Here is a 5,525-nt window from a genome sequence, read left to right on the forward strand (position 1 = left end):
CCACCCCCCCACCCCATCAGTACCAGCTCTGGACTCTCAGGCTATCTGACCAATGAAAGCAAATCAGTTGCTATGGTGATCTCAGGTAAATGTCCAGTGGAACTAAAAGAAAAGGTTGATTTTAAATGGACTGAAAAAGGGTTCAGATACCTGGGAGTTATTATCACTCCACATGTCTCACAGTTGTATGATGCTAATTATGTGAAATTGATAAATGAGGTTAATAAAGATCTGGAGAGATGGGAGATTTTACCCCTGACTCTCATTGGGAGGGTGGAAACGATTAGAATGAATATCTTGCCTCGACTGTTATTCCTGTTTCAGTCACTTCCAATTATGGTTCCTGGCTCCACCTTTTAAATGCTGGACAAAAGCGTTGCAAAATGTTTATGGCAAAACAAGAAAGCCAGAATTAAATATAAAACGCTCCTATCCCCTAAATATAAAGGAGGTTTAAATTTACCTAATTTAAAGAACTAATACTGGGCAGCTCAACTTAGAGCACTCATACTGTGGATGACTAAAGACAAAGATACAATATGGGTGGAGATGGAGCAAAGTGCTTGTCCAAATGTGTAAAATGTGTCTTAGAATCGCTACTATTTATGCCCAGGATGATGCAAAAAAAGTTTAAGGTAAAAAATTATTGCATTATAGAAACGATGAGAATATGGTCAATAATACAAAAGAAATTAAATATATCAAGATCTGTAAGCAGAGCGACGGAAATTGCAAAAAAACCCAGATTTCGTTCCATGTACTTTAGACTCAGGATTTGAGAAATGGACAAATAATGGGTTGATATTCACAGCACAAATTTTTAAGGGGCAGATTCGAACAGCTCAAACTTGAATTTGATTTACCAAATAAGGACTTTTATAAATATTTACAGCTGAGACACTACCTCCAAAAACACAGTGACTGGGAAAAACTAAAGTTGAGGAATTGTTCATGTCATATTCAGATGGAGAATCAAAAAAAGGGCTTATTTCAAAATTTAACAAAGCGATACAGTGTGAATCCAGTGTGAATAATATGGATGTCAAACAGAAATGGGAACTGGAAGATAATATAATGATAACGGATGATGACTGGGAGGAATGATGACCAAGAGTCCAACATGGAGGGAGTTTGATTGGAAGGTGAAGATGCGATATTTTAACACCCCATCTATCACTTCTAAATATAGTAACACATCTGATTAATGCCGGAGGAACTGTGGGAAAGTGGGTGATTTCACTCATATATTTTGGGATTGCCCTAAAATCCTAGATTTTTTGAAATCGGTTCAAAGGGAATTAAGAGGAATTCTGGGTATCAACCTACATCTTGATCCATCCGTATATATACTTGGTATGATGCCTGAAGATCTGATGGACAGTGAATGCAGCTACTTGCTGAGAGAAAACTATCACAACCTCTTGGTTGAAACCACAACCCCCCCGATATAAAACAAAATGGAGAGACAGAGGAAGGAAAGTGACCATTGTGGAAAAAACTACAGCCAGACTACAACTGAAACTAGAAACATTTGAGAAGAGACGGGAACCAATAATACAAAGGATATCAGGAATCTAAGCCCCTCTGTTCATTTTAATTTATTTTCTTTATGTATTTTAATCATTTATCTCTTTTCTCTTTATTATTTTTATTTATTTATTAATTTATTTTATTATTTTTCTTTGTGTATGCATATTTATTCTCAGTAGCAAACACTGTTTCTGAGTTGTAGAGTGCACTTAGACTACACAGGAAGAAGTTGGAGTATTGAACAAATAGTCTTTATATGTATGTGAAATGTTAAGACTTATACAGATGTTATTGTGTGTATGTGGATTATTTGAATGGGCTGTAACTGAGATGAATATGATAATATGATTTTATGAACATCTTCATGTCTTCAGCAGCGTCTCTCTTAGAAACTCCTCCCCCACTGGAAGTCATTTCCGCTGGGTCAGGAAGACACAATCGAATCTCCAGCTCAATCGCTTCATCGGCTCCATTATCCCATCAGCATCTGATGAACCCGCTGTAATGTACTCCACAGGAGGAAGTGACAGATACCATCCAGGAAAAATATCCTCTGCTGCACGCCGCCGCCGCCACCGGCTCGGGTTACACGGGATGTGAGGAGGAGAAGTCCAGGAGGCTATTTTAATAACTGACCACAGATCTGTTCTTTAACCGTGGAGGGTCATTTTCTCCTGACAGTGTTTCAGATGTGGAAAGACTGTAAAAGTAAAAGTATTATATCCAGATGATGAGGTCATCACTAACTGTTGGATCAATATCAGTAATTCATGAGTCATGATTTCTGCCTTTTGAAAATTCACCTTTTCTTTTACCACCAGAAAAATTCCTAGGAACCGAGAAGCTCCGGAGCTGAAGGTGCGTCCCGCCTGAACTGGTTCAGATTCAGCTGCAGTTACTGGTTCCACTGGTCACACGCTTCAACCTGCAACTACAGTCTGTAATAATACTGGACTCTTCTGGTCAAAGTGACGTTGATGCTGATGGCGAGGGACAATCTGACGGGCCATGAACACAACACTGAACCTCGCTGATGCCCCCCCCCACCCCCACCCGGAACACATCACCTACACCTGTCTTTCATACGGTGGCCCTGAGAGCTCAACACAACCGAACACAAACACCAGGTCCAGGTGAACCCCGCCCCCGACCCGTCAACTGTGATTGGCTCCAGCCCTTAAAGGATAAGCAGTACTGCATATGGATGAATGGATGAATGGATGGATGATTAATGGATGAATGAATAATGAACGAATTAATAATGATGAATGGATGAATGAATAACAGATGAATGGATGGATGAATGAATAATGGATGTTGGATGGATGGATGAATAATGGAGGAATGAATAATGGATGGATGAATGAATAATGATGAATGGACGAATGAATAATGGATGAATGAATAATAAATTAATTAATTAATGGATGAATACTAATGATGAATGGATGAATAAATAATGAGGAATGTATGAATGAATAATGAATGAATGAATAATGATGAATGGATGAATGAATAATGGATGAATGATGAATGAATGAATGAATGAATAATGATGAATGGATGAATGAATGATGAATGGATGAATGAATAATGGATGAACAATGAATGGATGAATGAATAATGATGAATGGATGAATGAATAATGATGAATGGATGAATAAATAATGGATGAATGGATGAATGAATAATGATGAATGGATGAATGAATGAATAATGGATGAACGATGAATGGATGAATGAATAATGATGAATGGATGAATGAATAATGGATGAACGATGAATGGATGAATGAATGGATGAATGGATGATGTTATAAATCCTTCGTACTGAACAGAAAACAGAATACTCTTGCATGTGGATGAAGTGAAGCAGCTTCAGCTCTGAGGGTTTTTAAATCAGCGGCTCGTCATCGCTGAAGGTTCCTCTGTGACCTGGACATCAGCTGACGGGGAACATGGCTGCTCCAGTCGCTCAGAGCTCATTAACTTCAGACCTCTCTGTGGAGTTTATCCTCAATCTTTGTGCTGTTACTTAATGTTTCTGTTATTTATTTAATAGAAATATAAAGTTGAGTTGAGCTGAAGATTCAGTGACGCTGTGATGAAAACAGCAAAATGTCAAATTCTTTAACATTTAAAACTATTTAAAGTCTTTCTTGGATTCGTGGGACAGTTCATATAAAACATCAGGTGTCTCCGACCTGCAGCCACTCAGGGTGAGGTCATGTGACCTCAGCAGTGGAGGTGTGGAGCTTCACCCAGCTGAGACTCCACATCCAGCAGCAGATTAGAGAGTTGAAAACCACATCCCACTTATCTGTGTTCAGCTGCTGCACAACTACAACAGAGTTAATAATTCATGTCAGAGGCGTTCGCTCAGAGCGCTGCTCACTGTCAGCCGGGGCTTCTGGGTAACGGTTTCAGCTCAGTGGCAGCAGAAACAAAATGTTTGTGGAGGAGAATAAAAACTATCAGAGATTCACAGAGAGAGAGAGAGACAGAGAGAGAGAGACGGAGAGAGACAGAGAGAGAGAGATGGAGAGAGACAGAGAGAGAGAGATGGAGAGAGACAGAGAGAGAGAGATGGAGAGAGACAGGGAGAGAGAGAGAGAGAGAGAGATGGAGAGAGACAGAGAGAGAGAGATGGAGAGAGACAGAGAGAGAGAGATGGAGAGAGACAGGGAGAGAGAGAGAGAGAGAGACAGAGAGAGAGAGATGGAGAGAGACAGAGAGAGAGACAGAGAGAGAGAGAGAGAGAGATGGAGAGAGACAGAGAGAGAGAGACAGAGAGAGAGAGATGGAGAGAGACAAAGAGAGAAAGAGAGAGACAGTGCTCTTTCACCTGTCCACCTGGAGCCAGCAGGTGGTGGGTGGGGCTCCAGGCCTGATCCAGGTTTATCAACCAGGAAGTAAGAGGAGATGGAAACATGTGAAACTAAACCTGAATCACAGCAGAGGATTTAACAGAGTTTAACACTTTAAAGAAAGATAATAATACTCTTATCAAATGTTTTACACCATGAACAGAAGAACTCAGAGGATGACAGGTTGATGTTTCTCCTGTTTCATAATGAAACATTTATAATATCAGATATGATAATAAATATAATATTAGTGTCATCATCAGCCTCCAGGTCTGATTCTTTTACAATAATCCACCTGACTAAAGAGATAAAACATAAAAACCAGCCAGAGGCACTTTTCACACCGTGGTGTAAACTGATAATTATCATTAACAACTTATTAACCATTGATAAATCATTTATTACAAATTAAGAGTTATTACACACAGAGTCACAGTCAGAGACAGTAAGATTATTCAGTGAATGAAACATTCCTCATCACGTCACTGTGAACTGGTTCACATCACACACACACAGACAGACACACACACACACACACACACACACACACACACACACACACACACACACACACACACACACACACACACACACAGGCTGCAAACATCAAGAAAAAGCACAAAAAAAATGTTCATCCTCAGAGTTTCTCAAACCTCAAAGATCAAACGCTTCATCCATCATTTCACAAAGCACACAACATCTGAACCTGAACCCGTTCTCCTTCTGAACCTGTTCTCCTCCTAAAGGTTTTACACCTGCCAGCATCAGCAGCCAGAGGAAGAAACCAGCTGTGCACCTGAGCACATCTGGATTCAGATTCTATGAACATTGACATATTTATAATGTGGGGAAAAAAGATCATAAATCAACAGAGTCAGAGTGAATCAGATTATTAAAGTATCACAGGATCAATATGAGCTCAGAGAACAGAGAGAGAAAAAGTGGAAGATGATGAAGAAGAGAGTTTTACCTTCTCACAGGTGCAGGAAGAAGAAGAAGAAGAAGCAGCTCCAGAGTGACAACAGCATCAGAAAGTTTCCGGTTTCAGCTCAGACGGACTGAACTGAGATCAGCTCCACGCTGACGGACACACAGCTTCATCCTCATCCTCCTCCTCCTCCTCCTCCTC

The 5,525-nt window shown here is 40.0% G+C and overlaps 1 protein-coding gene across 1 annotated transcript in view; it reads right to left on the reverse strand.

Annotated features, from left to right (window-relative positions):
• cpne4a (copine IVa) overlaps nt 1-5,525 on the reverse strand; it is a 38,751-nt gene extending 33,226 nt beyond the window's left edge. Inside the window, exon 1 of the mRNA XM_023396557.2 lies at nt 5,367-5,525. The gene's annotated coding sequence lies outside the window, so the exon portion shown is untranslated. The remainder of the gene's footprint in view (nt 1-5,366) is intronic.

Source organism: Seriola lalandi, unplaced genomic scaffold (assembly GCF_002814215.2).
Source record: "Seriola lalandi dorsalis isolate HSWRI2012SDOR001 ecotype SW California unplaced genomic scaffold, Sedor1 jcf7180002054978, whole genome shotgun sequence".
NCBI lineage: Eukaryota > Metazoa > Chordata > Actinopteri > Carangiformes > Carangidae > Seriola > Seriola lalandi.